This window comes from Cherax quadricarinatus, chromosome 18 (assembly GCF_038502225.1).
Source record: "Cherax quadricarinatus isolate ZL_2023a chromosome 18, ASM3850222v1, whole genome shotgun sequence".
Classification (NCBI taxonomy): domain Eukaryota; kingdom Metazoa; phylum Arthropoda; class Malacostraca; order Decapoda; family Parastacidae; genus Cherax; species Cherax quadricarinatus.
Genome location: NC_091309.1, coordinates 9287211 through 9311759, shown reverse-complemented (window position 1 = coordinate 9311759; position 24549 = coordinate 9287211). Strand labels below are relative to the sequence as shown.

At 46.4% G+C, this 24549-nt stretch overlaps 1 protein-coding gene across 4 annotated transcripts in view; it reads left to right on the top strand.

The window, feature by feature from the left end:
- Positions 1-24549, top strand: part of LOC128689359 (secretin receptor) — a 270899-nt gene that overhangs the window by 37017 nt on the left and 209333 nt on the right. The window lies entirely within an intron of this gene.

The following is a 24549-nucleotide window of genomic DNA, read 5'->3' as shown; positions in this document are numbered from 1 at the left end:
TAACTCTTGGATAATGGAAGACAATGTTTAGTCTGGATAGACATGGATAGTTCTTCCCGGCAGACAGACTCGGTGGATATTTACAAATCCTCTGTTATCTGTCTTTCCTGCGTCCGTTTTCTATATAAAATATTTTAACAGAGCGTATGTTATAGTTCACCCTGAGTCCTGGTGTGTAGCACCCGCTGACGTGCTGGCATCACGGGTGTGTAGCACCCGCTGACGTGCTGGCATCACGGGTGTGTAGCACCCGCTGACGTGCTGGCATCACGGGTGTGTAGCACCCGCTGACGTGCTGGCATCACGGGTGTGTAGCACCCGCTGACGTGCTGGCATCACGGGTGTGTAGCACCCGCTGACGTGCTGGCATCACGGGTGTGTAGCACCCGCTGACGTGCTGGCATCACGGGTGTGTAGCACCCGCTGACGTGCTGGCATCACGGGTGTGTAGCACCCGCTGACGTGCTGGCATCACGGGTGTGTAGCACCCGCTGACGTGCTGGCATCACGGGTGTGTAGCACCCGCTGACGTGCTGGCATCACGGGTGTGTAACGCCCGCTGGCATCACGGGTGTGTAACGCCCGCTGGCATCACGGGTGTGCAACGCCCGCTGGCATCACGGGTGTGCAACGCCCGCTGGCAGCACGGGTGTGCAACGCCCGCTGGCAGCACGGGTGTGCAACGCCCGCTGGCAGCACGGGTGTGCAACGCCCGCTGGCAGCACGGGTGTGCAACGCCCGCTGGCAGCACGGGTGTGCAACGCCCGCTGGCAGCACGGGTGTGCAACGCCCGCTGGCAGCACGGGTGTGCAACGCCCGCTGGCAGCACGGGTGTGCAACGCCCGCCGGCAGCACGGGTGTGCAACGCCCGCCGTGTTTATAACCAGAGACATCAACTTATAATTCCAAGCCTTGGGGGGGGGATGTTGTGTGGGAAGAGGAATGAATGGTAGGCAATAATTTCCACAAACAAACGGTATCGCCGGCTTTGTGCACACGGCATTTTTGAGTAGAATTTATGGCTTTCCCACCCACTCCTTTTTTTTACCCAAAAGCCGCTCATGATTTGGCTAACTCTGTCATACGTACACAAATTCATTCACAATATCTTGCCCAATTACATTTATCCCCCGAATATATCTTGTTTATTGGTTTACCAAGCTTATTTTTAATAACGTTATTTGTTATAGCGTTAAGGTGGGTGCCACAGAAGACACATGTACATGGTATACAGTCCTAGTTGACATTACTGACATACTACTATATAGAAAACCACTTGTTATGTTGAGCATTTTGGGTAAATTATGTCAATTTTGTCCCCAGGATGCGACCCACACCAGTCGGCCAACACCCAGGTACCTATTTTAATGAAGAAAGTTAAGACACATGTGTAACATCTGGTGCTCTCAACACCAGCCTTGGAGCTGGTGTTGAGAGCACCGTCGGTATTTTATACCTTTTTTGCACAGCTTGTCAGACACTGCAACATCATGGAATCTTGGTTCAGAGGACATCTACAAGACCTTCTTCACGGCTACTATAACTAACCCATCCCTTTGGGTAGGACCTACTTCCACTGGGAAATCCCGCCTACCAGTGACTGCCCTCGTCTGCTACACATCCCTGTCCACTGACGCCTATATAAACACCAGTCTCCTTGCCCTTGCTCCAGAATCTTTACGACTACGGTGCTCTCAACACTAACTCAGAGACTGAGGGACTGATTACCTCATCTTTTGTATATAGTTCTACTGTCTTCTAATTATGTCCTAGAATCTGTATTGATGAAGCCACTGGATGGCGAAACGTCTACAATAAAGATAACCAGATGTTGCACATGTGTCTTAACTTTCATCTTGTCGGTATTTCATACCTTTCTTGCACACCTATTTTACTGCTAGGTGGACAGGGACAGCAGGTGTCTTGAGGAAACTCGTCTTAATGTTTCTACCCTTACCGGGGATCAACGTACGGACCTTAGTGTATGAGCCGAGTGCACTAGCAGTCGAGTTACGGACGTTTCGGTCCGACTTTGACCATTAAGTAGTCACACTAACACACGAAGGTAAGGGAGCCAGTATACATGCGAGAGGACGACAGGAACAATGTGTTTTCTGTGCCAGTGAGAGTGTAACATTATTTAATAGAGAACTAGCTGGCAAAATACACTGAAAGTTCCATGGAGGTTTAACTGATAGATCATTATGCGTCTTCACCGGCTGGAAGAAATCATTTGACATTAAAGTTGGTATTGTTTCTTACATAGAGAGGGAGGGAGGGAGGTAGGTAGGTAGATAGGTGCGATGTTTCTTATTAAGGATCACTTGGTAAACAGGTACTGCCAACCCGTCAGTGTAAAGGCCCTGGGATAACTCGATCCATAATTTACATAAACGATGTTTCGCTCACTTGAGAGCAATGGTCCTGGTGTAGTAAATTTTCCAGCTGTGCTGGAACTAAAGCCCGGTCTTGGGCGAAACGTTGTATTTAAAAGATTTCTCTCTAAAACCAGCGACTTTATCTCCACTTTAATTCCCCCAGAATTAATCTGACATTTTCTTAAGAAAAAGAAACTAGATTCTTAGATTTTCTTAGATTATATTTTAATAAAATATAATCTGAGAGAGAGAGAGAGAGAGAGAGAGAGAGAGAGAGAGAGAGAGAGAGAGAGAGAGAGAGAGAGAGAGAGAGAGTCTGGAGGCGGACGGAAGAAAAACGGATGGACGGATAATTAGTGACAGGAAACGGACGTACGAGAACGGAGGGGAAAAAAGAATAACTAAAAAAGAACGCCCATGGGAACGTGGTTCTTCATATATGAGGATATGTCTAGGAGGAGGAGGAACGGGAAGGTGAGGAATGGAGATGGAGGAGGAACGGGAAGGTGAGGAATGGAGATGGAGGAGGAACGGGAAGGTGAGGAATGGAGATGGAGGAGGAATGGGAAGGTGAGGAATGGAGATGGAGGAGGAACGGGAAGGTGAGGAATGGAGATGGAGGAGGAACGGGAAGGTGAGGAATGGAGATGGAGGAGGAACGGGAAGGTGAGGAATGGAGATGGAGGAGGAACGGGAAGGTGAAGAGGACTACTAGAGAGGTGAAAGAGGAACAGCAGTAGAAGGATTGAATCAGCAGAGTGATCGACTACTTTCCCCTCACTGTGATAACTTTACCCTCACCACTGTGACAACTTTACCCTCACCACTGTGACAACTTTACCCTCACCACTGTGACAACTTTACCCTCACCACTGTGACAACTTCCTTCCCTCCCCCCCCCCCACTACGACAACTTTTCTCTCTGGCTGACAGTCTCAGCAAAGCTCAGACGTCTTTCATTGTTAAGTCCTGTTGATTCTGCTCAAGAACTTTTTTTTAATATTAGCTAACTGCATTTTTGTCCAGCGAATTCTTGTCTGTCGTAATCACCTGAAGGATCTCATTCCCATGGGCCTTCCGGTCTGTTTTTTTTTTTTTCCCCTCCTCCCCGTTCGCATGCGTCCGTTTCTTGTCTCTAATTATTCGTGCGTTCCGTCTTTCTTTCGCCCGTCTCCCTCCCTACTTCAAAAACAAAAAAATCTAGTTTCTTTTTTCTCTCTCGGGTAAATGTCGGATTAATTCCGGTGCTTTTCTTACTGCTTCGTGTTTCCTGGCAGACACACACACGGGGAATTTTTTTTTTCTTGTGTTTTTTTTAATTATTCTTGAATTGTTTGGAAGAGGCAAGAAAAAAAATCTTTATTAATCTTACTTGTTTTATGTGATTGTGTGTTTTGTGTTTATTTTGTTCATGTTATTGATATCAGGAAGTTTTGATGATATAGTTTGTGTGTCTTAGCTGTAAGAGTTGAGTAATTGTCTCTTACTAGAATGAGAAGTGGTGTGTGTGTGTGTGTGTGTGTGTGTGTGTGTGTGTGTGTGTGTGTGTGTCTCCCACGAATGTGATAAACACATTTGTTATTGAATTAACAGATAAGAGTGGATTTCCATTATATTCTGTAGTGTTGATGATTGAAATTACTCTGGGTTGAATTATTGATGGAGGTGGTCTCTCTGTCTCTGACTCTCTCTCTGTCTCTGTCTCTCTCTATCTCGCTCTCTCGTAAACAAGAAGCCCTTGTGAGAGAGTTGTACATATGTGCTGAAGGCTTGTCTCTCTTGCTTGCTGTCGTGTGGCACGACAGCAAGCAAGAGACCCCCTCCCTGTTCACAGCTGCTTAGTTGACTATACAACAATGTATCTTGTGAATTGTGGTAGGTTGTGTATACTCACGGTACCTTGTGAATTGTGGTAGGTTGTGTATACTCACGGTACCTTGTGAATTGTGGTAGGTTGTGTATACTCATGGTACCTTGTGAATTGTGGTAGGTTGTGTATACTCACGGTACCTTGTGAATTGTGGTAGGTTGTGTATACTCACGGTACCTTGTGAATTGTGGTAGGTTGTGTATACTCACGGTACCTTGTGAATTGTGGTAGGTTGTGTATACTCATGATACCTTGTGAATTGTGGTAGGTTGTGTATACTCACGGTACCTTGTGAATTGTGGTAGGTTGTGTATACTCACGGTACCTTGTGAATTGTGGTAGGTTGTGTATACTCACGGTACCTTGTGAATTGTGGTAGGTTGTGTATACTCACGGTACCTTGTGAATTGTGGTAGGTTGTGTATACTCACGGTACCTTGTGAATTGTGGTAGGTTGTGTACACACATTCCTTGTTAATTGTGGTGCCATATAAGAGCGTGCTGGTGAGTCCCTCAGTCATTCCACTTGCTCTGTTATCTTCCTGGTGGAAACACTAGTTCTCTGTAAGACAGGTCGACCAGCAGGACACAGTGCTGATGCTGTGCTACACAGGTCGACCAGCAGGACAGTGCTGATGCTGTGCTACACAGGTCGACCAGCAGGACAGTGCTGATGCTGTGCTACACAGGTCGACCAGCAGGACAGTGCTGATGCTGTGCTACACAGGTCGACCAGCAGGACAGTGCTGATGCTGTGCTACACAGGTCGACCAGCAGGACAGTGCTGATGCTGTGCTACACAGGTCGACCAGCAGGACAGTGCTGATGCTGTGCTACACAGGTCGACCAGCAGGACAGTGCTGATGCTGTGCTACACAGGTCGACCAGCAGGACACAGTGCTGATGCTGTGCTACACAGGTCGACCAGCAGGACAGTGCTGATGCTGTGCTACACAGGTCGACCAGCAGGACAGTGCTGATGCTGTGCTACACAGGTCGACCAGCAGGGCAGTGCTGATGCTGTGTTACATAGGTCGACCAGCAGGACAGTGCTGATGCTGTGCTACACAGGTCGACCAGCAGGGCACAGTACTGATGCTGTGCTACACAGGTCGACCAGCAGGGCACAGTACTGATGCTGTGCTACACAGGTCGACCAGCAGGACAGTGCTGATGCTGTGCTACACAGGTCGACCAGCAGGGCACAGTACTGATGCTGTGCTACACAGGTCGACCAACAGGACACAGTGCTGATGCTGTGCTACACAGGTCGACCAGCAGGACACAGTGCTGATGCTGTGCTACACAGGTCGACCAGCAGGGCACAGTGCTGATGCTGTGCTACACAGGTCGACCAGCAGGACAGTGCTGATGCTGTGCTTCACAGGTCGACCAGCAGGACACGGTGCTGATGCTGTGCTACACAGGTCGACCAGCAGGACACGGTGCTGATGCTGTGCTACACAGGTCGACCAGCAGGGCACAGTGCTGATGCTGTGCTACACAGGTCGACCAGCAGGGCACAGTGCTGATGCTGTGCTACACAGGTCGACCAGCAGGACACGGTGCTGATGCTGTGCTACACAGGTCGACCAGCAGGACACGGTGCTGATGCTGTGCTACACAGGTCGACCAGCAGGGCACAGTGCTGATGCTGTGCTACACAGGTCGACCAGCAGGACAGTACTGATGCTGTGCTACACAGGTCGACCAGCAGGACACAGTGCTGATGCTGTGCTACAAAGGTCGACCAGCAGGGCACAGTGCTGATGCTGTGCTACACAGGCCGACTAGCAGGGCACAGTGTTGCTGTGCCTGATGAAGCACCAACAGCCTGGTAGGTCAGGGGATATTCCCTGCGATGAATGAGCCACCCAGGATTTAGCGCTTCGCGAAATACAAATACTGTATACTGTATCTCGTATTGTGTTCTCTTGGTGGTGTGTTCGACGCTTGTGTTCTCTTGGTGGTGTGTTTGACGCTTGTGTTCTCTTGGTGGTGTGTTTGACGCTTGTGTTCTCTTGGTGGTGTGTTTGACGCTTGTGTTCTCTTGGTGGTGTGTTTGACGCTTGTGTTCTCTTGGTGGTGTGTTTGACGCTTGTGTTCTCTTGGTGGTGTGTTTGACGCTTGTGTTCTCTTGGTGGTGTGTTTGACGCTTGTGTTCTCTTGGTGGTGTGTTTGACGCTTGTGTTCTCTTGGTGGTGTGTTTGACGCTTGTGTTCTCTTGGTGGTGTGTTGGACGCTTGTGTTCTCTTGGTGGTGTGTTCGACGCTTGTGTTCTCTTGGTGGTGTGTTTGACGCTTGTGTTCTCTTGGTGTGTTCGACGCTTGTGTTCTCTTGGTGGTGTGTTTGACGCTTGTGTTCTCTTGGTGGTGTGTTCGACGCTTGTGTTCTCTTGGTGGTGTGTTCGACGCTTGTGTTCTCTTGGTGGTGTGTTTGACGCTTGTGTTCTCTTGGTGGTGTGTTCGACGCTTGTGTTCTCTTGGTGGTGTGTTTGACGCTTGTGTTCTCTTGGTGGTGTGTTCGACGCTTGTGTTCTCTTGGTGGTGTGTTTGACGCTTGTGTTCTCTTGGTGGTGTGTTCGACGCTTGTGTTCTCTTGGTGGTGTGTTCGACGCTTGTGTTCTCTTGGTGGTGTGTTCGACGCTTGTGTTCTCTTGGTGGTGTGTTTGACGCTTGTGTTCTCTTGGTGGTGTGTTTGACGCTTGTGTTCTCTTGGTGGTGTGTTTGACGCTTGTGTTCTCTTGGTGTGTTCGACGCTTGTGTTCTCTTGGTGGTGTGTTTGACGCTTGTGTTCTCTTGGTGGTGTGTTTGACGCTTGTGTTCTCTTGGTGTGTTTGACGCTTGTGTTCTCTTGGTGTGTTCGACGCTTGTGTTCTCTTGGTGGTGTGTGTTCTCTTGGTGGTGTGTTTGACGCTTGTGTTCTCTTGGTGGTGTGTTCGACGCTTGTGTTCTCTTGGTGTGTTCGACGCTTGTGTTCTCTTGGTGGTGTGTTTGACGCTTGTGTTCTCTTGGTGGTGTGTTTGACGCTTGTGTTCTCTTGGTGTGTTCGACGCTTGTGTTCTCTTGGTGGTGTGTTGGACGCTTGTGTTGGTGTGTTGGACGCTTGTGTTGGTGTGTTGGACGCTTGTGTTCACTTGTTAGTGTGGAGGCATCAACGTTGCTGCTGGCGACATAAATGGCACCGCTGGAGGCATCAGTGGCGGCGCTGGGGGCATCAGTGGAACCGCTAGAGGCATCGGTGACACTGCTAGAGTCGTAGGTTGCACCGCTAGTCATCAGTGACACCGCTAGAGGCATTAGTGGCACTGCTAGAGGCATTAGTGGCACTCCTCGTTTCCTGTTCCTTCTACGTTTTCTTCATTTTATTCATTTTTCTTCGTCGCCTTGTTTATCTTCTTATTCCTCTTCAGTTCTCTCTCTCTCTCCTCTTCCCCCCCCCTCTCTCTCTCTCCCTCCCCTCTCTCCCCCCTCTCTCTCCTCTTTTTTTTTTACACAGGGTTTGACAAGGTTAAGGATCCCTAGCTTCATTGACAAGCTATCTACAGGTTAAGGATTCCTAACTTTATTGACAAGCTAAGAGCTGTTACCTACATCAGCTCATTTGAAAGCATTTTTGTTGTTATGAGACATACAAGTAGGGAACAGGATGAAGTTGGAGCCATCTGTGGGCCAGCATTTTCATGTGATCAACTGACTTTATCTCGTTGACATCATTATGCTGTACGAATGTGTTCCATACTCGAGTCATCCTGGGTATATATGATCTCAGATGGAGTGATGTTCTGGAGAAGAGTACAGCCAGAGTGAAGTTGCTGCTTTCTGCCCGTCTTGTGGCATAAAAGCTTGTTTCACGCTGTCCTCGAAGTAGATCCAAGTTTGGTACTTTGACAATATTGGCCTTGTACATAACAGTAAGGCCACCCACATCCCTCCTGTGTTGAAGGCTCTGCTTAAATGACAGATCTATCCAGGATGGGCCCAGGCGAGAGATGAGACGTCTTGCTCTGTTCTCTACTCTGTCAAGCAGTCGCAGATGAGGGGGAAGGGGCAGGCAAACCAAGAAAGTGGAGCATACTCGAGGTGCGAGCGTACTTATGCCTCGTACAGAATCTTGCAACCCCTACTGTCAAACAGATGCGAGATACGGCGAAGTGCTGTAAGCTTCCTGGCTGCCTTGTTTGCAAGATTTACAACATGGTTTTTCATGGTTAGTTTGGAGTCAGATTTCACCCCAAGGATATCAACTTCTTCTCCAGGTGCCAACACCCTCCCATTCATCCTTACTACTGCACCAGCATTACCATCATGGTGCCTAGAGACGATCGTGATTTGCGTTTTCTCAGGTGCAAATGTTACTTGCCATCTATTTCCCCAAGCTGATATAGCTCTCAGCTGGTGATTGATGTAGCTTAGAGCAGCTGGCATTTCTTTTCTTGGATAAGTGAATGTCAGTGTACAGTCGTCTGCATATGCATGTGATTCTGGGATGAGATGAAGGTCGTTGAAGTAGACATTCCATAACAATGGACCCAGTACGCTTCCTTGTGGAACACTTGCCCCAATAGGATGTCTTGCTGTTTCCGTTCCATTGAGAACTACACTTAGAGATCTACCATGAAGGTAATCACTGAGGAGACATAGCGTAGAGCCTGCAGTTCCCAGTGCTTGAAGTTTTGCTAAGAGGCCCTGGTGCCTCACGCGGTCGAAAGCGCCAGCAATGTCCAGTGCTACCACACAGCTGACTTTGGATTCATCCAGTGACTGGTGCCACTTAGTGGAGAGGTTTAACAACAGATCAGCAGCAGAGTAACCTTTCCTGAAGCCATATTGACGATCACAAAGTAGTGAGTGGTAGTCAAAAAACTGTCATTTGTCTTGAGATTATTGTCTCAAGGATCTTACCAGTGATTGACAGGAGTGACACTGGTCTGTAGTTGCTGATTTCTGCTCTGCTCTTCTTTTTGTGAACAGGGACTACATTTGCCTCTTTCCATAGAGATCGCCATTTACACTGTACTAGGCAGTGCTGAAAGATGCGAGTTAGAGGTGCTGCTAGCTGGTCTGCACATCTTCTCAACAATCTTGGACTCAACTTGTTTGGGCCCACAGCCTTTTCTTGGTCAAGCGATTTAAGAAGGAAATGCACCTCCTCCTGCCTTATTGTCACCACTGACAGTTTTGACACAGTTCTTGCAGCTAGCCAAGGAGGGTCCCTTGCTGGATCAGGAACTTGCATTTTGGTAGCAAAGTGTTCAGCAAAGAGGTCCGCCTTCTCTTGACTACTAGTAGAGGTGGTCCCATCCTGTCGATTTAGAGGTGGAATGAGTTCATCAGGCAGATAACCTTGTCTGTCCTTGACCAGGGACCACCAGGTTTTGGAGCCTACCCTACCTGATGCTAGCTTTCTTTTAGTGTCCACCTCCCATTTAGCAATGGCCCACTTTTGAACGTCACCCATATGCCTACAGGCTTGCGTGTGCAAGTTCCTGTTATAGGTGGTAGGATGTCTCTTATACCTTCGCCATGCTTTGTACTTAGCAGTAGCAACCTCTCTACAACGAAAGCCAAACCAAGGCTGATCTGTAGGCTTCGTCACATATTGCCGGTGAGGAATGTGTTCTTGTTGCAGATTAAGGATGTGTCCAGTGAAGGCTTTCACTTGGTTGTCAACATCCCCTTGGAGAAGAGCATTCCAATCGGTGGTGGCGAGCTCAGAGCAAAGGGCTGGCCAATTACCTCTTTCCCATAGCCAGGTTGTGCGTGTGGACTCCTCACCTCGTTCTGTTGGGATCTTAAGTGTCGTAAAAACAGCCTTGTGGTCAGACGATCCAACGTAGCCGAGGGGTTGACAAGTGACTATGCCTTCTGCCAGATCACTCACTACTGGGTCAAGGGAGGAGCCAGAGATGTGAGTAGGGAAATCAACAAAGTTTCTCATGTCAAACACTGCAAGAAGGTCATCAAAGTCCCTCTGTATAAGGTGCTGATTGAGGTCACCAACAATTATAATATGTTGACAGTTGTGTTGTAGCAGAAGGGAGTCAATATTTTCCATTAGGAAGTTGATGGGGTCTGCATGTTGCCATTGAGGTCTGTACATTGCACATGCTAGTACAGAGGTACTAGTGTTTATACGGAGCTTGAAGAACATCATTTCAAGATGTGTAGGGGTGGCAACATCAATGTGCTGGGCATGAACACTTTTAGAGAAGCACACCGCAACACCTCCTCCTTGCCCTCCCCTGTCTCTTCTCATCCATGAGGTGTAGCCAGCAATTCTTGCAAAATTTTCTGGAGTCCTGTCATCCAAAAATGTTTCAACAACAGCTATCATGTCGGGACGTCGAGTGTTCACAAAACTATGTGTGAGCTCTCCAACATTAGTAATGAAACCTCTAATGTTGGCCGACAGGATGCTGATAGACTGGCTCCTCATGATGAAGTGGTCAGCTTGAGGTGGTGGGTGTGTAGGGAATGTAAGGTGCCTGCCCTTGAGAGAGGTAGGGTACTGAGGCAGCTGCAGGGATGTAAGTCTGTGGTCTTGTATTAAGGCACAATACCACCTGCTGGGCTGGGATATGAGTAGCTAAGTAGGTGACGTGTGAGTGTGTTCACCAATTCAGAGATCCTGCTGGTTTGTTCTGAGAACAAGTCTAAACAGGTGGCCCTGTCTGTCAAGTTCCTTTTTCTTCCGACACTGGTCCTCCTTATGTCCTTGTAGCAGTAATTACACCTGGTATCTCGCAGGCAGTTGTTGGCAGTGTGCCCCTTCCGGTGACAGCGAGAGCACAGCCTAGGTGCCTAGGTGTCTCCTCTCTTCTCCCTCTCTCTCCTCTCTTCTCCCTCTCTCCTCTCTTCTCCCTCTCTCTCCTCTCTTCTCCCTCTCTCTCCTCTCTTCTCCCTCTCTCTCCTCTCTTCTCCCTCTCTCTCCTCTCTTCTCCCTCTCTCTCCTCTCTTCTCCCTCTCTCTCCTCTCTTCTCCCTCTCTCTCCTCTCTCTTCTCCCTCTCTCTCCTCTCTTCTCCCTCTCTCTCCTCTCTTCTCCCTCTCTCTCTCTTCTCCTTCTCTCTCCTCTCTCTCTTCTCCTTCTCTCTCCTCTCTCTCTTCTCCTTCTCTCTCCTCTCTCTCTTCTCCTTCTCTCTCCTCTCTCTCTTCTCCTTCTCTCTCTTCTCCTTCTCTCTCCTCTCTCTTCTCCTCTCTCTCCTCTCTTCTCCCTCTCTCCTCCCTCTCCTCTCTACTCCCTCTCCTCTCTACTCACTCTCCTCTCTTCTCCCTCTCCTCCCTCTCCTCTCTCCTCCCTCTCCTCTCTCTTTTCTCCCCCTCTCTCCCCCTCTCTTCCCCTCTCTCCCTCTCTCCTCTCTTTCATTTCTCCTTTCTGCACATTCTCCCTGTCTATCTTCTACTTCTACCTTCCCCTTCACTTTCTCCCTCTCTTCTCCATATTTCCCACTCACTCTTCCTTTTCCCTCTCTTTACCTTCTCTCCCTCCCTCTCTTCTCCCTCCACCTCTCTCCCTCCCTCTCTCCCTTCTCCCACATTTTATAACTCGTTTGCAAAGTTGATCCAGATTTCCAGACACTCACAACCATTCACTCTGGAAGTGCACCCATTACTCCAGCTTTTCCTTCACTCAAATTGCCGTAAATTTTTAATGGTCTTCCCTTCACGTTCGTAGCTCCCCACCCCCACCTCTTCCTCTGCTGCCACCTCTCCCGTCACCCCTCCCCTCCCCCGACGCTGGTTCACCTTGTGGTGGCGAGGTTTGAGCGGCTCTGCTTACAAGCCAGCATTACAGTTTTTGGCCCGATTAGTGACAGGTTTTTGTTATTTTGTCAAAATTTTACTGTGGGTTATGATATGGGATGTGGCCGGTAACGAGGCCACATCTAAATAGTGTGACTTAAAGGGCACGTCAGTTCCCCTGTCTTCTAATATGTTATTTTTCCGCTATAATCTACCTTGTCCATAATTACCTTCTCATTTGCTTTGTCTGTTTCGCAAGGTGAGGTCCAGGATCTTTCCTTAATTCATGGTATAACTTAAATCTTTGAGGACAATTGTGTTGCAGAGGTCTGAGACCTCTGCAACACACCAGTCGCAGTCCAAACCATACAACACAATCCACGTCAGAGACGCTCTTAAGAGGTGTGCGAGTTTCCCTGTCTCCTAATATCGTGTTTATTTTTCCCTCTGCAACACAATTGTCCTCAAAGATTTGTTAAGTTATACCATGAATTAAGGAAAGATCCTGGACTTCACCTTACGAAACAGACAAAGCAAATGCGATAGTAATTATGGACAAGGTAGATTATAGTGGAAATATAAACATGTTATTAGGAAACAAAAAAACTCACGCGCCTCTTAAGAGTCTGTGAGGTGGACTGTTGTGTTGCATGGTTTGGACCGCGACTAGTGTGTTCTTGTGTTTCTGTTCTTGTGTTTGTTCCCCATAATGAGTGTATAGATTCTTTTTCCTGACCACTTATTGATAATTGCGCCTTCTTGCATTGTTGCATATGCAGCTTTTACTAACCCGGAGGAAGAAACGAAGGAAGAGATGAAGGAAGGAAGGAAATGAAGTTGGACATAAGTTGTATGTGTAAAATTATAAGAGTTATCGTTGCTTTGAAAATACAGGACTAGTAGCTGTTTCTATACGACTGTACGAGGATGTGAGGAAAAGGGAATTTGAGAGAGAGAGAGAGAGAGAGAGAGAGAGAGAGAGAGAGAGAGGAAGAGAGAGAGAGAGAGAGAGAGAGAGAGAGAGAGAGAGAGAGAGAGAGGAATGAAGGAAGGAGGCAAGGCAAGAGTAGCGTCTTGCAGTCAGAGAAAGGAGTGTAAGTTAGCCCTGTTGTGCTTAACAAGTGTCTCAGGAGACCTGCTGCTGTCGTTGAGAGGGTAAGAACGTTGACCCTCTGCCTCGGCCACCTTTTGAGAACTTGGAAGGATGATGGATATACATATATATATATATGTCGTGCCGAATAGGTAAAATTTACGATTCTGGCTAAAATAGCAACATTCGTCTTGCTGAATAAGGCAAGCGAAAATTTGTGTATGCGATAATTTCGCTAAAATCATTCTGAACCTAACGAAAAAAAATGTATTTCATTGTTTATTATTAAATTATTGTAAACTTATCTAAAATATATTTAGCTGGATTATGCTATATTAAATTGCGCTTGTTATAATAAGGTTAGGTAAGTTTTCTAAAGCTCTTTTGGTACAAAATTATTAATTTTTACGGTAACATAAATAGAAAAAAAATTATATTTTTAAACGTATGAGAGAAAATTTTAGAAAGGAATTAATTTTAAACGAGTTCTTGCAAATTGATCAGTTTTACCTATTCGGCACGACATATATAATAAAATCTTTATTCTTCACGTAGATACATTGATTTACAGATAGTTTGAGTGGTAACGAGTTACATGAGAAGTCCCCTGCTATGTAGTGCATTTCTGACATGGCTGTTGACATCTGACCCTTGTTCCACCTCCCCCGCACAGGATATATATTCACTGGGAGGTGTATATATAACTGTATATACGCTGAGATTTGACCTTAATCCTTCCTTTAGTATTCTTGGCCTCCTCTGGAAATAACGAATACCTCACTTACCACCATACCATACCAGTAGTACCCAGGGTATTCTAGTAAGTTTTATCTGTGGCATTTCGTTGCTAAGTTGTTTTGCTGCCTCCCAGCATACATAAGAGGGATTGCCAATAGACCCCTGGCTGTCTTCAAGGAGGCACCTAAAGTCAGTACCTGACCAGCCGGGCTGTGGTTCGTACGTTGGATTGCGTGCGGCTAGCAGTAACAGCCTGGTTGATCAGGCCCTGGTCCACCATGAGGCCTGGTCACAGACCGGGCCGCGGGGGCGTTGACCCCGAAACTCTCTCCAGGTAAGGAGCTACCAATTAACTGCAGCATTGATGAGAGAATAAATGGTTGTTTTATGTGGATTACTGTCAACGAGTCAATGTTGACTTTGCCCTGATGCTGGAGAGTTCTTAATCCAGGGAATCAGAGCAGCCCTTTCTATAACCCAGGTGCTGTTTGATTCACAGGAAAATAATAATAATGATAGGCAGGGGGGGGGCTGGTACAGGTGAAGTGGAACTCGAGATTGATCTTAACGAGGCCGTATTCACTTTATTTATTTTTTTAATTTTGGGTAAAGGAGCTTGTGGATAACAGGAAATATGAGGGGAAAAAATGACTTTTGGAATAAGTTTTCCACACATTATAAAACTTACCAGGCACAAAATGGCCTCGTGTTAAACGTGGCCTTAGGGCTGAAAAATGTCCTTCGAATATTTTTCTTTCAGATTAGACGACATTTCGCCCACTTTATAACTTCTCCGGTAAGAATTTATCGACACAAATAAATAAGAGCTTCCGATAAGAATGTGTTCTGTAAGTTAATCTTTAATAATAATATTTATTTCTACATGTATAAGGTATACAGACCATAGCTGACATCAATGATGTACTATGATATAGAAAGCCGCTTGTTATGCTGAACATTTCGGGCAAATTAGGTCAGTTTTGTCCCAGGATGCGACCCACACCAGTCTAACACACTGGTACCTATTTCACTGCTAGGTGACCATGGACAGCAGGTGTCTTAAGGAAACTCTTCTTAATGTTTACACCCGTACCGGGGATCGAACCACGGACCTAAATGCGTGAGCTTGTGTGTGCTAGCAGTCGAGCTACGGAATAAATTCTCTCTCTCCAGGGAGTGTCTTCCTGGCTGAGGGGATGAAACATCGCCCTCGAGTGTCTCTCCAGGGAGTGTCTTCCTGGCTGAGGGGATGAAACATCGCCCTCGAGTCTCTCTCTCCAGGGAGTGTCTTCCTGGCTGAGGGGATGAAACATCACCCTCGAGAGTCTCTCTCCAGGGAGTGTCTTCCTGGCTGAGGGGATGAAACATCGCCCTCGAGAGTCTCTCTCCAGGGAGTGTCTTCCTGGCTGAGGGGATGAAACATCGCCCTCGAGTCTCTCTCTCCAGGGAGTGTCTTCAGGGATGTCGCCCTCGAGTCTCTCTCTCCAGGGAGTGTCTTCCTGGCTGAGGGGATGAAACATCGCCCTCGAGAGAAACTAGTATTCGCATTGTGGTTTAAAAAAAAAAAAAATTATATGGGTAGAAGCGCTACTTTTTTTTGGGTCCCATCCATGGAAAACCGAATTGTTGGGGCGTGAAAAATTTGATTGCCCAAAACTGTTGCAACTCCCAGTACAACATTTTGCACCTGCAACGGTTTTTTTTTTTTTTTTTTTTTTTTGGGTTTTAACGTTCAGCTTTCTCTCGGCATTTTATGTCTTAGGCGTTTTGCTCTTTGTAAAACGCTTTACTCTTGCTGAAGCTGTGTGAGTGCTAGAGCGTTCACTTCTAAAACGTTTTGTATTCTGAAGCGTTTTACGTTCTAAAACTACTTCTGCGTTCTCGGGCATTTTGTGTCGGAATGTTTTTACGTTCTGGGACATTTTGTGCCGAAACGTTTTAAGTTCTGGAGCACTGTGCCCAAAATGTTTATTTAAATAGTACTGGGTTTTAAAGCGCGTTATTCTAAGTCCTGGTAGTTTTCTGTAACGTTTAAACTTTCATGGTTCTAGAAATTTAATCTGTCCTAAATCGGTGCTTTTCCATGAGGGATATCCCCGTGTCCCATAAGCCCAGCCTCTTCTACCTCAGTGGAAACCAGAGGAGAAGTTGAAACCTCGCCATAACTCTCTGACGGTGTTAAATGTCACTGTCGGAGATTTGAAGCAGATCAGAGAATGCATTCAAAGATTCTCGCCTGGAAACCAATATCAAAATTTCCCCGAGAAAAATAGAAAATTGGGACACTCGCAACAACAGAAAACCAATCTGAACTTTCGACTAAGATAAACCAGCTTCGAAAGCTTTGAGGTCACTCGGGAGAGCCATTTTCTAGTTACTCTCGCTCCTCTCTCCTATGTGCCGATTATTTGTGTACTCGTCGGAATCCGTCACTTCTAAAGTTTATTAACTAAGTGAGCTAGTAAGTTTCCATCTACACATCTTCAACGTCTAGTGTGTTATCCAGTCCATAAGACGCATCAGCTGTTAAAGTTCGAGGTCCAGAAGAGGCACAGTCGAGTACACTCACAGAATCCAAATCGGTAATGGTCTGTGTAAAAAATGATCAGAGGGCACTTTGCAAACTCCAGTCTACCTGAAGTCTACCTGGAAGGCGTTCCGGGGGTCAGCGCCCCCGCGGCCCAGTCCTTGACCAGGCCTCCCGGTGGATTAGGGCCTGATCAACCAGACATATGAGCGAATATAATAGGAGAAGTTGATAGATAATTTGGGGTGATCAGTCCCTCAGCCTGGATAGGTGGCCCGGTTCCTTAGTTTAGAATGTCTAGAAGAAAGGAGGATAGAAAAGAATGAAGAAAATATGAAAGCTGATGAAAGAAAGGAGACTGGGGAAGATATGTCGGGTGGTAAATCAAGATAGCATGGGTTAACAGATGCACCTGCCACCAGTAATAACATAAAGTGGTGTGTGCTGCTACCTCCTTTGACAACACCAGCCAGCATCCAGCAGCTTGAGAGGTGCACTATCTCGTGCTAATAATGTTAGCTGAACCTGACAGTTCCTAGTAATGTAGGGGTGGGTAACTATGACCTAGTACTTAGCTACTAGAGCTGGTTGAGTAAGTAATTAACCAGGCAATTAGTGGTACAGTATGGATGACTAGGGCTACAAGTTGATGGCCACTGACCCCAATCTAGGACCAGAACTCCTGGTTACCTCAAAGTCAAAGTTTAATTTCTACATGAATCAAGGTTTGTACAGAGGTGGGTGACATTTAGTTTTGCATGCAGAAAGCCCATGGTTATGCAGTTATTTGTGCTAGCAGTACGCAATCCAATGTAAACCCCACATTCTGAGGGAGGTTGTTTGCTGGTCCTTCCGAGTCTGGTCTTCCCTGCCTGTCTTTATCCTTGATTCTCTTCCTGCCCCTTGCGTCTCTCTATCCTCTAAATTTTTGTCGTTCTTCTCGCGTTCTGTCGAGTTCAAGACACACTCGCTGGATGTCTTGATCTGGAGTCGATCTCGTTCTGTGCCCGAGCTGGAACCGTGAAGAAGCTTATCAAGTTCCGTCTACAACTGTTGCACATGTCTTAATCATAAACTTGTCGGTATTTTATACAATTTTCAACATTCCCTCTTCACAGTTTGAAACATTTTTTTTCATATAGAGGACCTCCAAAATATAAGACCTGAACAATCGTATGATAATATCTTTTCATAAGGGTGGACAGGTAAGCCAGCGGAAGGCTTCGATCGTATGACTAAAAGTGACCGACCTGTATCAGGAAACACTTGTCCTGTTTCCTGACGATTAAAACACCACAAATCAAGGACCTAATATTCAGTTAGGTCTATCCTCAGTATTTAGAAACACACAGGGGCAGACCTTATTCCAGACGTTTTGCTCAAGGCAGAGCGAAACGCACCTGTATAAAAATAAAGGTTTGCTTTGTAGGAAGTGGCTTTAACTTGCCGACAGAGAATGCCATCCAGTACTGTGCGATATCTTAGCCACTTTCTTCAAAGATTACGAAGCTTTGATCTGTTCTCAGTACGCATATAAACCTTCCGAGCTGTTCTGTCTACTAATGTCTGTCTATCCATCTATTAGCATACACGTCACCTCTCTCTCTCTCTCTCTCTCTCTCTCTCTCTCTCTCTCTCTCTCTCTCTCTCTCTCTCTCTCTCTCTCTCTATCTATATATATATATATATATATATATATATATATATATATATATATATATATATATATAATTATACCTATTTTCTAACACGTCTGCCTGTCGACTTAGGTTAAGATTCGTCAGGAAACAGGACAGGTGTTTCCTGACGTGGGTCCTAGTCATATGATGACCCGCCCCTGGAGGTATTGGTCATCTGACAGAGACATTCCACTGGCTTACCCGGCCACCCCTTTAAAAATTATGGACATAGATACAACCATTTTTCTATTCATGCCTATCTATCTAGCAACCCACTAACCTTCCTATCTGTTGACTACCTATTGTCTACCGGGGAAGAGAGGGAAGGAGAGAGAGAAAGAGAGAGAGAAAGAGAGAGAGAGAGAGAGAGGGGGGGGGGAAGGGAAGGAAAGGGACAACCATTAAAAAAATTTTCAAACAATATATTACTCTGTAGAGGCAAGAGGTGATGATTAGCGCAGGTTCGTAATTGCCATGATATTTTCAATCATACGTTAGGTTAATTAGGTCTGTGCCACGCATGATTATCCAATTACTATCCTCCCCCCCAACAGCCTCACTACCCCCCCCCCCACCAGCCTCACTTATTCCACTGGTCTCAAAGATCACACCGCATTTTTCCTATTTTTTCCCCAAGCAATTATTTACGTCCTTTTATAAAAGTGTTTTATATAGCGAATCCATAATTTAAACCAGACTTGAAATTGCATACACATTTTCACAGGTAACAGGGAGTGTATGTATTTTACACACACACACACACACACACACACACACACACACACACACACACACACACACACTTCTGTCTTTTATGTGCGGGTTATTTGTGAAAGTACAAAGGTTTGCAACAAGGTTAGTTCCAGAGCTAAGGGGAATGTCCTATGAAGAAAGATTAAGGGAAATCGGCCTGACGACACTGGAGGACAGGAGGGTCAGGGGAGACATGATAACGACATATAAAATACTGCATGGAATAGACAAGGTGGACAAGGACAGGATGTTCCAGGGAGGGGACACAGAAACAAGAGGCCACAATTGGAAGTTGAAGACACAAATGAGTCAGAGAGATAGTAGGAAGTATTTCTTCAGTCACAGAGTTGTAAGGCAGTGGAATAGCCTAGAAAATGACGTAGTGGAGGCAGGAACCATACACAGTTTTAAGACGAGGTTTGATAAAGCTCATGGAGCGGGGAGAGAGAGGGTCTAGTAGCAACCGGTGAAGAGGCGGGGCCAGGAGCTAGGACTCGACCCCTGCAAACACAAATAGGTGAGTACACACACACACACACACACACACACACACACACACACACACACACACACACACAAACGACCGCGAAGTGAGGAGCTCAACAGGAGATTCAAAGAAGTGTTCACAGAGGAAACAGAAGGGCCTCCAGAGAGGCAGAGAGGTGGGGTACACCACCAAGTGTTGGACACAATACATACAACCGGGGAAGAGGTGAAGAGGCTGGCGAGTTAGACACCTCAAAGGCTGCAGGGCTGGATAACATCTCTCCATGGGTAATGAGAGAGGGAGCAGAGGCGCTTTGTGTACCACTAACAACTATCTATCGAAACATGACGATTACCGGAAGTATGGAAGACAGCAAATGTAGTCCCAATTTTTAGAAAAGGAGACAGACACGAAGCATTCAACTACAGACCAGTGTCACTGACGTGTATAGTATGTAAGGTCATGGAGAAAATTATCAGAAGAGTTGTGGAGCACCTAGAAAGGAATGAGCTTATCATTGACAGCCAGCACGGTTTCAGGGACGGGAAATCCTGCACCACAAACCTACTGGAGTTCTATGACAAGGTGCCGGCAGTAAGGCAAGAGAGAAAGGGGTGGGTAGATTGCATTTTCTTGGACTGTAATAAGGCGTTTGACACAGTTTCACACAAGAGATTAGTGCGGAAGCTGGAGGACCAAGCAGGGATAACAGGGAAGGCACTACAGTGGATCAGGGAATACCTGTCAGGAAGACAACAGCGAGTCATGGTACATGGCGAGGTGTCAGTGGACACCTATAACGAGCGGGGTGCCACAGGGATCAGTCCTAGGACCGGTGCTGTTTCTGGTATTTGTGAACGACATGACTGAAGGAATAGACTCTGAAGTGTCCCTGTTTGCAGATATGAAGCTGATGAAGAATTCAATCGGACGAAGACCAAGCAGAACTACAGAGGGATCTGGCCAGACTGCAGGCCTGGAGCAGAAACTGGCTCCTGGAGTTCAACCCCACCAAGTGCAAAGTCATGAAGATTGGGGAAGGGCAAAGAAGACCACAGACGGAGTACAGTCTAGGGGGCCAGAGCCTACAAACCTCACTCAAGGAAAAGGATCTTGGTGTGAGTATAACACCAGGCACATCTCCTGAGGCGCACGTCAACCAAATAGCTGCCGCAGCATACGGTCGCCTGGCAAACCTAAGAACAGCATTCCGACATTTAAATAAGGAGTCATTCAGGACCCTGTACCCTGTGTACGTTAGGCCCATATTAGAATATGCAGCGCCAGTTTGGAACCTTCACCTAGCCAAGCATGTCAGGAAACTAGGGAAAGTGCAAAGGTTTGCAACAAGACTAGTCCCGGAGCTATGGGGTATGTCCTACGAGGAGAGCTTAAGGGAAATCGACCTGACGACACTGGAAGACAGAGTTAGGGGGGATATGATAACGACATATAAAATACTGAGCGGTATAGACAAGGGGGACAGAGAGGATGTTCCAGAGATATAAAATACTGAGCGGTATAGACAAGGGGGACAGAGAGGATGTTCCAGAGATGGGACACAGCAACGAGGGGTCACAGTTGGAAGCTGAAGACTCTGGGTGAGTTGCCCAGCTCCCGTTTTCTTTGGGTGAACGCTGTGTGAGCGCCCGTTTTCTTTTGGCTGCCCATTCTCTGTGATTGAGTCTGGAGGGACTCATATATACTGATTATATTGTAAAACGCTAGTTTTACAGCTTTTTTCGAAGGACCTTGGCTTGTAGGTTATTTGTACACTGTAGTACAACATATTTGGACCACAGTGTGGCCTTTATCCGGTTCGAGCACGACCAAAATGTTGAGAAATGGTTTACCAGCTAAGATATAATTTATAATTTTAAATATAGGGAACACTTAGCTGATAAAAGGCAGCAAATCATCTACACAGCCGCCCCTGCAGACGAGGTCTTGAATTGTCATGATCATCTCTCAACGGGCTGGAATAGATAATAATATGTAAACAATAAATTACCCCTAGGGGGTGTTATGTCAGCATATTTCATTCACTGATGGCTGACAAACTTACTTGTGTGGACTCGAAGGTCTGCATATCACCGGGGTTTATGATAAGTGACTAACTCACGACTTCATACTCAACTGTGCAGTAAATAGTTGTACATCACGAGTTAGAACACTTACCTGGGTATATGTATCTGACCCGTAATTACGCCCGGATATCTGTTGAGTTGATTGAAGAATAGTGTTCTTTGAAGAATGTCGCACTACACTCTGTTGGATCGCAACACTCGTTGTTACACTGTTCATCAATAATTGTTCACACAGTATCACTGAAGAAGCTTATCACACTTCTCTGTAAGTGTTTATTGTGTTTTGTGAGACACTTTGTTCACACTAACTCACAGATCGTTCTTTGTTGGTTATCCTGGTGTCAGTGTCACTCAGTAGAGTCAAAAGTAATCTGAAGATGCCACAACACCCCACGCCATCACTGCCCCTAGCATAAAGGAAAAGCTGACCTAGTACCTTTTGCTTCCTTGCCACTTCCTCCATGAAGCAAAGCAGAATGTTTGATTCTTGCTGTCTTAAACATAGACAGCAAAGTACACTATCTTTACCATGGTAATAAAGTGGGTGCAGGATTTTCCTTAATTGTCCTGCTAAGGTAAGAGATGGACTGTCTTTTATTAAACTACACTTTGCAACACTGGACTCTTGCACGGAGCAGTGGTCGCTTGACCACACGTCGCATACTGGTACTGCATCTGGGATCAATTACTTGCTGTAGCAGTAAACAAGATGCTTGCCCCTTCTGAGAGGGCTGGGCCCCTCAAGGCTGAAAGGGCTGAAAGGGGCTGAAGGGGCTGATACCCCCTCCTGGAGAAAATTTCTCCACAACTCAGATGAAACACAGGGATGTTAGGAAGCATTTCGTCAGTCAGAGTTGTTAGGAAGTGGATTAATCTGGGTAGTGATGTAGTGGAGGCAAGATCCATACATAGCTTTAAGAAGAGGTATGATAAAGCTCACGGAGCGGGAAGTGTGACCGGGTAGCGGCAAGGTGAAGAGGCGGGGCCAGGAGCTGTGACTCGACCCCCGCAACCACAACTAGGTGAGTATGTGTGTGTGTATATTAAATATAGGGAAGTACCACCTCTATAGCTGGAATGGGGACCCTCATCCTCAGAGAAGACAATAAACGTACCTCAGGGAAAACTCAAGGTTCTCCTCGGAGCTGTTTGAATATTTTCTTCTCCTACCACCCCCTATATTTTATATTCTATGTGAACATTTATTAATAAACAATACTTTTACAGAAAAACACAAACATGAATACAATGGTACAATGTATTAAACATCATGAATTTCCTCCAGCTCCTCCGAGGCTGGATGCGAGCCAAGTATGCAGCAAGCATTTTCCCTCTGGATGGCCATGCTGAGGTGCTGGAACATGAAAGTGGCTGCCCTTGGGTCCCTGGTGGTGTCGATGAGTCTGGAACCCAATTCTTTAAGGAAACGTGTGGCATTTTTTCTCCATGGTCCCAAGGTCTCCGATCCCACTGAGACAAATTGATACTGTTGGCTTATGTCGCTGTACTTGCTGATCTTGTACTCCTCCCTGTGGTCAGCAGCTCCTCCCTGTCGCCCCCACACTGTGATGGATGTAGGTGTCAGCCAGTGTGGACACACAGGTATAGGCCCATGCTAAGAGCTTGCCATTCTTCCAAGGATAGATGGTGATCCCGTCGGAGCAGTTTGCTTGGTTGTGGGTATTGTTGACTGCTAGTGATCGGGGCTCCCTCTCGGCTGGGCATCCAGCCGAGAGGCTTCTCTTTATGACGTCGTTGACCTCATTGTGTCTTGCATGCCAGCCCTTGGTTTTGGAACGGTTAAGACCATGTAGACCGTGTTGGTCTGCTTGCGCTTCGCCGCAAATACACGTATATTCTTTGTGAATTGGGGCAGCAAGGCGGAGCGCCACTGCAATACGGAGGGTCTTAGGGTCGAATCGCGTTCCCATTGCCTATATGGGAACTGTTTGGAGGAAGTCCCCAGAGTGAGGTGCGCTCACAGCCTGGAAACGGGCAGTTTCCCTATCTGATGTTGCAGCCCTGAACATGTTGGCAAGCACCTTTTCAGCGATCGGGGCATCCGAGCTTGACTGTGAGCCAGTGCTGCACTAGGGTTTGGTGCTGGAGCAGCTAGAGCCTCCCATTCAGTGATGGCACTGTCGTAGCTAGGGTCCTTCCTGAGGTTATCAGGAAGAATTTTTCTTATCAACTCGTTTGATGCTATGGAAGTGGATAGGAAAGCTGGTAGAGCAATCTGGGAGGATCTGCGTACTCCTAGCACCCCCAAGCTTGACCGGAAGTGAGGCTTGCAACCACTGTCCATCTTCAAGGGAAAGATTCAATACACTCTCTAGCATGGTCTTCAGGAGAGTCGTATTCCTTGAGTTTTGAACTGCTGAAGGCTGGGGAGCATCTCAGAAAGTAGGCAAGTTTTGGGATTGACAGGCACCTGGTGAGTAGGCAGAAGGCATCATGTGTGTCAATGTCCTGTAATATATATAAATTCAGAGGTTATAGGTAATTTTACAACATTCACACAGGTTATAGGCAGTGTTGACAACATTCACACAGGTTATAGGCAGTGTTGACAACATTCACACAGGTTATAGGCAGTGTTGACAACATTCACACAGGTTATAGGCAGTGTTGACAACATTCACACAGGTTATAGGCAGTGTTGACAACATTCACACAGGTTATAGGCAGTGTTGACAACATTCACACAGGTTATAGGCAGTGTTGACAACATTCACACAGGTTATAGGCAGTGTTGACAACATTCACACAGGTTATAGGCAGTGTTGACAGCATTCACACAGGTTATAGGCAGTGTTGACAACATTCACACAGGTTATAGGCAGTGTTGACAACCTTCACACAGGTTACAGGTAAAGTATAACATTCTCACAAGCAATTGGTTTATAAAATTTGAATAATCAGAAATGTTTTACGTATAATCTGTAATAAACGTGTATGCTTATTATCATCTAGAATGTTTCTGTTTTATCATAGAACTTTCTCTCTCTCTCTCTCTCTCTCTCTCTCTCTCTCTCTCTCTCTCTCTCTCTCTCTCTCTCTCTCTCTCTCTCTCTCTCTCTCTCTCTCTCTCTCTCTGAGGACTTATAAAAAATTTTTTAGTGCAGCATATTATGAAAAGAATTTTTTTTAGGAAGTGTACTTATGATTATCCTGTGTGTGTGTGTGTGTGTGTG